The sequence below is a fragment of the Camellia sinensis genome, chromosome 14 (genome assembly GCF_055761805.1).
Source record: "Camellia sinensis isolate YWXY chromosome 14, ASM5576180v1, whole genome shotgun sequence".
Lineage (NCBI taxonomy): Eukaryota > Viridiplantae > Streptophyta > Magnoliopsida > Ericales > Theaceae > Camellia > Camellia sinensis.
Window position 1 is genome coordinate 26,476,984 of NC_138974.1, and position 11,198 is coordinate 26,488,181.

The following is an 11,198-nucleotide window of genomic DNA, read 5'->3' on the forward strand; positions in this document are numbered from 1 at the left end:
GCCTTCAGTGGCTCCTTAAGATCTCCCAAAAATTCATCTGGATTCGACCAGAAAAACTCCCTCTTCAGAAAGGACGGCCCTGCCTTGGCTACTTGGGCTTGGACTTGATTCTCAGCTTTGAGAATGTCCATAGATTTCCTCAAAGCTCCTGCCATCTCGCGGGCTAAGGCGCCCATGGCCTATTGACCTACTGGTTCGGCCACGTTGGCCTAACCAATTCCTTCCTCCTGCGCCAGAATTTCATCCGGTATAGGCATTTCCTGCCTCTTCTGCCTACTACGCCTACCACCATGACCTTGTCCTAACATCCTAATAAAGGTAACAAAAGAGATTAGCACATTCACAAATGTGCCGAAGCTATTTTACTCGTGTCCTAATACAATGGACAACTGTAATTCACTCCACGTAAGCACATAATCACGAAAACACATACGAATTTCGTCTCCAGATAATGACCATCTCGTGGCGTTGCTAAAGTTCCAATTACAAACGGCAGTGATCAAGTGTCTTTCCAACGGGACTCCCAGAAACCCATAGACCGGATCAACATCCTAGAAACTAAATTTCATACCTACATAGTCACATAAACATATTATCACATAGGCACATAACATTACACCTTAAGTCTCTAACAAGCAAGACAAACCTATTGTGGTACTAACCACTCCCCACGTACCCAAAGTAATCAAACTCGGTACGCTCTGATACCAAGTTGTAATGCCCTCAAAAATAATACATAAACCATTCATTCAATAGATCTATAAACATGGTAGATATTTCATTCATCAGAGTTAATATTACAAAAGGTATTTCATGTAAATTCCAAATGTTTACAACAGAATAAGTGCCCTATGGGTTTACATCTTTCCAAGTTGTTACTTGATTACAACAAAAGAAGAGTTCTAACTCTTTTATATGTAAAGCCCTCGGCTTAGATTTACATTTAAATACAAAATAATAACAAAACAGCAAAATGAAGCCTTCAGCTCCTGAACCTCCCAAGCTATACCCTTGGAGGTAGCATATCACCTGCACTTGAAAATGGTGTCTCAAGTAGGGTGAGCCAAAACCCAGTAGAGATATGCTAAACAGTATATGAGAATTAACTAAAACATTAGCATCCGATAAATGTTTAATACTTGTAAACCAACTTACACCGTTTCCATAACCAATCAACATTAACATCCATATTTCAACCCACTTCCATTTATATTCCCAATTCAATTCATTGGCATGGTTCGTTTATCCAAACAATTCAAAATGAGACTACAACTCATGTAACAACACTTTAATCATAAAAAGCATTCATACACTTTTTTTCATTTGCCATTTTACGGAACTACGTCCAAGGGAACCGGCACCCAAATATAAATAAGATTTCGAGACTTTTACCCTGGACACTCCGGCCAACTTAATTATCAATGGAGTCCATCCCCTATCTCCTCCAAAACAATAGAGTACATCTCATATCTCCTCCCAAACAATGATACATATGCAATGTATTTAAACACGTTGTCATATACAATGACCAAATATATCACATATTCAATGCGTTAATCCAACCGTCATATTCAATTACTTAATCCAATTGATTAGTTTCAATTTACCTAATCATCATGCATTCTCTACGACAATCATGGTTATCCTCGACCGATAGTCCAAAACAGTTATTTCTAGACAGATAAATAAATCTATCAAACATATAATTTATCAACTTTTCCTTAGGTGAGTGATTTATCAATCCAACTACACCATTTAGTCACAATTTTCCCAATTTCTCAATTTCCAAACCAATTTCATATTTCCACAATTGATTTCATTAATTATACACATAGTTGATATAATTCCAATTAGGGCATTTTCTCCCTTTTCTCAAATATTGCACCCATGGCCAAATTTCACCCATTATACACAAACAACTCCATTTCCAAGACCTCACATACATATAGAGCCCAAAAAAAATGGAAAACCCCTCTTTCATAATTTCAAACCCAAACCCTAACTTTACCCAAACTTTTCAAATCCCACCATTTATACAAAATGACTAATATTTATGTCAAAGCTCATAATAAAGAGTAGATTATCCCTACCTCAAATGGAGAACTCAAAGAGGAAGAAGAAGAAATTAGAAGATGCCCAAAACTCCAACTTTTTCAGATCAAATGGAAGCCCACGCAAAACTCCACCTTTTTAATAAAGGGACTAGGGTAGAAACTCTTTGGTGCTTAGGGATTTGTAAAGAGAAGGTGAAATTTTAGAGAGAGAGACAGCCGACCTAGGTTTTGGGTGAAAATAGATCAGAAAGTGAAGAAGAAAACCCCTGCTGCGATTTGATATATGCGAGGCTCGCTCGAGCGAAGGAGTTGTCGCTCGAGCGACCAAACACAAAAGAACCTCGCTCGAGTGCAAGAAGCGTCACTTGGGCGCACAATGCAAAGCTTCAGGCCTGAACCAACGCAGATGCACGCTCGAGAGCAAGAATGCTCGCTCGAGCGAAGGAACACATAACACAGGGCTCGCTCAAGCGCAAAAGTTCTCGCTCGAGCGAAGAATACCAACCTTCAGGTCTTACAAAGACGCAAATGCACGCTCGAGCGCAAGAATGCTCGCTCGAGGGAAGGAACAAATAACACAGGCCTCACTCGAGTGCAAGAAAGCTCGCTCGAGCGGAAGCTGCCTCTGAAAAGAAACCTGATGACCCTCAATCCTCGCTCAAGCGCAAGAACCTTCACTCGAGCGAAGAAGCAAATACCCAAGACTCACTTGAGCGCAAAAAGCCTCTCTTGAGCAAAGAAGCCAAAACCTGGGCAGCAACCATTTGCAACAACTCACAACCAACCTGTTTCAAACTCACCCAACACGTCCCAAAATTCAAATACAAGGAATCAAAGGACGAAAAAGATGCAGACAACAATATACAACAACGGAACCCGAGTCCGAAATACAATAAATAACGGGGAAAAACCGAGATCGCTATAGTATTTTTTTGTAAAATATATAGATATATAGTTAATTTCAATGTCACTCGTTTAACTCTTTAATATGAAAAGTTATGAGTTAATTGTGAAAATTTTAAATTTGTATTTAAAACTTATAAATCATATGATAGATCATTATAATTTTGAATTTATATTGTGCCAATTTTAAATATAAATCAATAGATTAGTTTTTATATTTAGTGGCTCTGAAATTTAAATTTTCAAATGAATTAGCATACTTTCCATTTGAAAGTCATAAATCAAGAAATATTTTTTTTATTATTTAAATAAGAACTAGCGAATAAAAAGAACATCTAACAACCATTTGATCCGTGAATCACGACTTCGCTCAGTTCGGTCAAATTGCAATAACTAACCAACCTCCCAACTGACAACCTCTTACCATCCTTTTCCTCTATTCACTTATGAGGTTTTGAAACTCTCATAACTTCTCTCTTTAAAAGTATTTTTTTGTAAAATATATTGATATATAGTTAATTTCAATGTCACTCTTATTACTCTTTAATACAAAAAAGATAAGTTAATTGTGAAAATTTTAAATTTGTATTTAAAACTTATAAATCATATGATAGATTATTATAATTTTGAATTTCTATTGTGCCAATTTTAAATATAAATTAATAGATTAGTTTTTATATTTAGTGGCTCTGAAATTTAAAATTTCAAATGAATTAGCATACTTTCCATTTAAAAGTCATTATAGCAATTTCGGTTTAGACTCGACCCATTTTATATTCTGGACTTGGGTCTCATGGTTTCATATTGTTGTTTATGTCTTGTTTTTTCTTATACCTCCTTGAGTTTGGCTATTGGGTTGTATTGATTGCATTTGGAACTTGTTGGCAGCTTGGTTTTAAAACTTTTGTTGCCCAGAATTTTGTTTCTATGCTCAAGCGCCAAGCGGTCTTTGTGAACTCCCAGTACTTTTGCAGATCTGCAAAACTACTGGGAGGGTACATTCTACACTCAAGCGGTGATTCTTGCGCTCGAGCGGTCTTGGCTCTAGAGCCCATTCTTGCTGTCGAGTGCTGGCCTTTTGTTTGTAAAACTACTGGGAGTGTGCATTCTACGCTCGAGCGTCACTTCTTGCGCTCGAGTGGTGATGCCTTTTTCATTGTGTCTTGACGCTCGAGTGTTACTTTCTGCGCTCGAGTGGTACTGATTTTTGTGTCTGGACGCTCAAGCGTCACTTTTTGTGGTCGAGCGGACTGTGCGTATATCAATTCGTGAAAGTTACTTTTTACATCACTTTTTCATATCTCTCTCTCTCTCTAAACTTTCTAAAAATCCTAAGTTGAGACCCTCTCTCTGTAAAACTCACATTCTCTCTTCTAAAATACTTGGATCCATTGATTTCTCTACCCTACTCCCTTTATTAAAAAGGTAGAGCTCACCTAAAGTTTCGTTTTCATCCGAATAGAGTTGGATTTTGGCTTCCTTAAGGTTTCTCCACTCTCTCCTTGGTCTTCTAGCTTTGAGGTAGGGATTTTTTACACTCTTTTATGATTTTTAACTTGGCTATCTATTTTTATAAAACAATATTGGGATTTTGCAGGATTTTGAATAAACCTAAGGTTTTGGTTTAAAATCAAAAAAGGAGTTTTCAAATGGATATATGGAAAATGGTTATGGGAGTGGAAATAAGGATGACTTGTGACTAAAGTACTGATTTCATACTTGGAATGAATTTTGGAAGAAAAAAAAGGATTTTGCCTTAAATGTCTTAAGTATTTATTTTGTATAAATAAATGGAATTGATGTTGAAAATATAAAATTAGATGGATATTGATATGGATGGTGGAGTTGGATATGTATTATTGCTCAGATCTTAAATTTTGGATAGTTTATCTATATTGGAGATTTTATATTTGTTTAGAAATACCTGTTTTGGACTATCGGTAAAAGATAGCTATGATTGTTGTAGAAATTGTATAAGGATTAGGTGAATTGAAACTAACTTCTTATATATGTGCGTTGAACATTGTTATTCATTTAATACATTGCAAATGTATGTGTTTTGAGAAAAACGGGTGAATATGGAGAGAGATGTGTATCACCAAATTAAGCTTGCTTGTGTGTCTAAGGTGAAAGGCCTGAAAAACGCGCATATACATGGATGCCGATTCCCGTAAACGAAATATCCGTAAAATGGCAATAGTAGCGCTTGTATAGGCTACGTTTACATGGGTGCCGTTTGACGGTTTTTCGCGGACGAAATATCCATGAAATGTTGTACCATTTTGAGAATTCTCCCTTGTTTCCTATGATAAAGGACATGATTTGAGAATTGTGGTATAAATTGAGCATGACATGATTTTGAGAAAGAAATGTAAACCGTTTTGGACATGGGCATTACATATGTATTTCACTCTTATATCTTTGTTAAGATTCATATTTTGTGTTAGATTATTTCTACTGTGTTTTAGCTCAACCTATTGGGGAAAATCATTTTCATGTGTTGGTGATATGCCTCCACCAAGGACTTAGCTTGGGAGGATTGTGGAGTTGAATGCTCAGTTTTATTTATTTTTTATTCACTTTTGTACAAGCCTAGGGATTTATTTGTGTTGAGCTTAAGACTCACTTTTAATATATCCATGCCTTGACTTGGAAAGATATAAGCCTTTAGAGCATATGATTACCAGTTTAGTTCTTACCTCTTTTGTACAACTGAATCTTATGCAATCAAAAGAAATTATACTCTGGTCTATACTATAATTTACTTATCGTCGTGGTCGGTTTATTATATTATTTCGGGGCGTTACAGTCATAAATCAAGAAATATTTTATTTTATTTTTATTATTTAAATAAGAAATAGCGAATAAAAACAACATCTAACAACCATTTGATCCGTGAATCACAGCTTCGCTCAGTTCAGTTAAATTGCAATAAATGACCAACCTCCCAACTGATAACCTCCTACCACCATTTTCTTAATTCAATTATGAGGTTTTGAAACTCTCATAATATCTCTCTTTAAAAGTATTTTTTTGTAAAATATATAGATATATAGTTAATTGTGAACATTATAAATTTGTATTTAAAACTTATAAATCATATGGTATATCATTACAATTTTGAATTTATATTGTGCCAATTTTAAATATAAATCAATAGATTAGTTTTTATATTTATTGGCTCTGAAATTTAAATTTTCAAATGAATTAATATACTTTCCCTTTAAAAGTCATAAATCAAGAAGTATTTTATTTTTTTTATTAATTAAATAAGAACTAGCGAATAAAAAGAACATCTAACAACCATTTGATCCATGAATCACAACTTCGCTTAATTCGGTCAAATTGCAATAAATGACCAATCTCCCAACTAACAACCTCCTACCACCCTTTCCTCTATTCAAGTATGAGGTTTTGAAACTCTCATAACATTTTTCTTTAAAAATATTTTTTTTTGTAAAATATATAGATATATAGTTAACTTCAATACCACTCTTATTACTCTTTATAGAAAAAAGTTATGAGTTAATTGTGAAAATTTTAAATTTGTATTTAAAACTTATAAATCATATGATAAATCATTATAATTTTAAATTTATATTGTGCCAATTTTAAATATAATATATTAGTTTTTATATTTATTAACTCTAAAATTTAAATTTTCAAATGAATTAGCATACTTTTCATTTGAAAGTTATAAATCAAAAAATATATTTTTTTATTATTTAAATAAGAACTAGCGTGTAAAACAACATCTAACAACTATTTGATCCGTAAATCACGACTTCGCTCATTTCGGTCAAATTGCAATAAATGACCAACCCCTCAAACTGACAACCTCCTACCACCCTTTCCTCTATTTAATTACGGGGTTTTGAAGCTCTCATAACATCTCTTCTTAAAAATATTTTTTTATAAAATATATAGATATATAATTAATTTCAATGTCACTTTTATTACTCTTTAATATAAAAAGGTATGAGTTAATTGTGAAAATTTTAAATTTGTATTTAAAGCTTATGAATCATATGATAGATCATTATAATTTTAAATTTATATTGTGTCAATTTCAAATATAAATTAATAGATTAGTTTTTACATTTAGTGGCTCATAAATTTAAATTTTCAAATGAATTAGCATACTTTTCATTTAAAAGTCATAAATCAGGTAATATTTATTTATTTTTATTATTTAAATAAGAACTAACGAATAAAAACAACATCTAACAACCATTTGATCCGTGAATCACGACTTTGCCTTGTGCGATCAAATTGCAATAAATGACCAACCTCCATGTGACGAGTCAGGAGCCTCTCCTTGCAAGCTTGTGCTTGCGCCCGTCCTTGCAGGCTTTCGGGTCTACTTTTAGGTCCAATTTTGATAATCCGAACCGTTTATATTTTATGATTTATTCAGTATATCATACCTGTAAAAAATCAAGTTGATCGGATATCAGAAAGTATGTGTTTGAAAAATTGAACTAAACACTATTTTTTAAAGAATTTAATAAACAGTTTTCGAACATATGCTTTCTGATATCCGATCAACTTGATTTTTTACAGGTATGATATACTGAATAAATCATAAAATATGAACGGTTCGGATTATCAAAATTGGGCCTAAAAGTAGACCCGAAGACCTGCAAGAACGGGCGCAAGCACGGAAGCTGCAAGGAGAGGATCCTCACTCTCCATGTGACAACCTCCTACCAGCCTTTCCTCTACTCAATTCTCTCTCTCTCTCTCTCTCTCTCTCTCTCCTCTTTTATAGACGATTCAATTCAAGTGGGGGCATAGAAGACAACACATGTAATTGAATCTCTTACATATAAACGTACAAGTGCGGATAGGGCAAGACACCGCAAACCTAACACCCACCCGCCCATTATTATTCCAACCATAGCTTTGTGGTATCAGTAATGCCACATATTAAAAAAAAAATGTACAAAAATTAAAATATAGTTAATCAAATTTAAATTTACAATACACATTTCATTTTTACAGATTCAAAAAAAAATGTACAAAAATAAAATGTATAGATCGACCAAATTTATTTTGGTTGTAACTGCCAAATTTAAATTAACACTATACATTTTATGAATTTGTAGCTTTTTAACAAACTGCATTCGTGGGCAAAAAGCGGTAAAAGAGTGAGCTCAAACGTTGGAAGCAAAATTTAGTGGAAGAAAGAAGTGTTGTCAAATTTTAACAACTTTCTACTCTAAACAAAAATTGTTGACGGTCATGGTGGTATGAGTCATGGCCCATTTAGTAATCCCATTATTTTGAATTTCAAACTACTCTAAAAGTAAATAATCTACAAACTCATCTTATGAGGAGATAGAGTTGTGGGTAGTTACATCTCTACTAAGGCTATACGTACTAGGTATTAAAGGTTATGGGTTTAACCGATTAGTTTTCTGCAAAAGGTTTTTCTCTAACTCTCTGCTATTGAAGAACAACCTTACTTTTATATTGTGAATAGTGTGGATAGTTCTTTAATAATTTTACCCCACTATTGAGAATTATTCGAGTTCATTAATGGAGGTACGTGATCCACTCACATAATCATTGTATTTTGTTTGAGCATAAAATATATGTCTAAATCTAATTATTTTCGTTGTATTATTTTTCCTACAAAGATATATATATATATATATATATATATATATATATATGTATATATATATATATTATAACGATTATGGTTTAAACCCGACCAGCTCATTGTTTTGGATCCGGGATTTCTTGTCTTGATGGTTGTTCATGTCTCCTTCCATCTTATTCCTTGTTGAGATTGGTTATTGGGTGTCTTGGTTGTGTTTGAAACAAGTTGGGAGTTGGTTTTTTTTAAAATTGTTGTTGCCTAGATTTTGACTTATTCGCTTGAGCGAACTTTCTTGTTCTCGAGCAAACTTTGAGAACTTCTAGTACTTTTGTACGTCTGCAAAACTACTGGGAGTATGGCATTCTTCGCTCGAGCGGTCCTTCTTGCGCTCGAGTGATCTTTTGGAACTCTCAGTACTTTTGCAAGCCTACAAAAGTAGTGGAAGGGTGGTGTTCTTCGCTTAAGCGGTACTTTGTTCGCTCGAGCGGTCTCTCTTTTTGTGTTTGGTCACTCGAGCGGTGTTTAGGTCACTCGAGCGGTCTGCGCATATATCTGTTCTGAAATGTCACTTTTTGAGTCACTTTTTCATATCTCTCTTTCTAAACATTTTAAAACCCTAAATCTAGACCTTCTCTCTCTAAAACTCATCTTCAACCTCCAAGTACACTCAATCTATTAATATTTATACCCTTTGTTAAAAAGGTAGAGCTCACCTAGAACTTCATTCTAATTGGAGCAAAGTTGATTTTCAGTTTCGTCAAAGTTTCTTCTCTCTCTCTCTCTCTCTCTCTCTCTCTCTCACTTGTCTTCAAGCTTTGAGGTAGGGATTTCTCCATACTTTAGTATGATTTTTAACTTGGTTATCTGTCTTTTTGAAGAAATCTTGATATTGGGGATTTTTGGAACAAAGCTAAGGTTTTGATTTGAAATCAAAAGAGGGATTTTTCAAAATGGGTCCTTGAACATGAATATGAGATTGTAAATATGGTTGAGTTGTAATAACATAGCGGATTTTACCCTTGGAATTGATTTATAAAGAAAATGAGATTTTGCCCTAAATTGTGAATATTTGATTTTGTAAAGAGAAAATAGAATTGATGTTGGTTTTATGAAATAGGGACGATGATGATAATGATGGTGGAGTTGGATATGAATTATTACTCCTATCTTGAAATTTCAAAAAGTATATCTTTATTGGAAAATATTTATCTGTTTAGAGATATCTGTTTTGGGCTATCGGTAGAGGATGGCTATGATTGTTGTAGAAATTGCATGAGAATTAGGTGAATTGAAATTAATTTCTCATCCATTTGCATTGAGCATTATTACATATTTAACACATTGAAAATGTACTTTGTCTTGAGAAAAAATGATGAATACCTTAATGAATCTGGGTAGGGGTGTAGATGTGGAATTATGTTGGCCCATGTGTCTTTGGTGAAAGTCCAGAAACTCACACAGATAGGTGTCGCGCCTTCCAGTTAATACCAGTAAAAATGGCAAGTTGGTAGTGCTTGCAGTCTACTTGCAGACACGTCCTAGTGATTCTCAGTATTGTGTCCACTGCTTTATTTTTTATTGTAAAGGAAATGATTTCATGAATTGTAATATAAACTTGGCATTGCATGGTTTTTGGAAAGAGATATAAAATGTTTTGGCACGAGCATTGCATATACATTCACCTTATAGCTTTGTTAAGATTCATACATTGTGATAGAGTTTCTTTACTAGGTTTTGGCTCATCTTATATGGAAAATCATTTTCAGGTGCTGATGATATGCCTCTACCAAGGCCGTAACTTGGAAGGACTTGGAGCCAAGAGCTTGTTTTGTTATTGTTGTAATTATTTTTGTACAAGCCAAGGGTTTTATTTGTATTGAGTTTCAAACTCACTTTTGTTGTAACGAAGCACCGGCTTGGAAAGTTGTAGCCGCTAAGGCATTCATTTATCTGTTTGACTCTTATTTCATATCTTTTGCTTATGACACATGCTATAGATTCAGGGTTAAAGCTTATGAATGTATAACTGCATGTGCCATCTTTGTACAACAAAAATCATATGAATAAAAGGATATTATATTTAGAATTGTGTTGTTGTTTGATGAATACTGTGAGATGATTTTTTTTTTTTTTTTTGAGGGGGGGATGGGGACGTTACATATATAATAGTAAATAACTGCAATGTTTTAGAAAAAGTAAGGTGCTAAAAATTCAATAGATAATCAGTGATGTTCATATTGCCCCCTTCAGTCATTTAAGATGTTCGGTAAAGAGAATCTTTGACATTATTGGACATCATTTTTGTACTACTAAACCTAAGTTGGTGGTAGGTGTGTAAATTTCGACCCGGTTTGGCCCGCTATCGGGCTATGTGGATTTTTGTCTTTTTTCGGATCGAATTGGACCAGGATGCAAGCTGAAAAGTGCGGCTCAGGCCCATTCATATTAGGGCCTAGGGCTTTTTTTTTTTCCTTATGAAAAAGAAATGAAAAATATTATATATATATATATATATAAGGGATAAAAAAACAAAAGAAAAATTGTACTAAAGTATTTTAGTTAAGATTAATGAGATGGTTTGGTAATGTTTCATGTGGTACTTAAATTTAATTATGCATGACTTATGTTTTTTT

General features: G+C 33.8%; 1 long non-coding RNA gene across 1 annotated transcript; it reads left to right on the plus strand.

The window, feature by feature from the left end:
* The first annotated feature begins 8,511 nt into the window (after positions 1-8,511).
* On the plus strand, positions 8,512-10,652 carry LOC145807553 (uncharacterized). The gene is made up of 2 exons (XR_014350766.1): positions 8,512-9,385; positions 10,297-10,652. It is a non-coding gene; the product is annotated as an uncharacterized LOC145807553 (long non-coding RNA).
* The last annotated feature ends 546 nt before the right edge of the window (positions 10,653-11,198 follow it).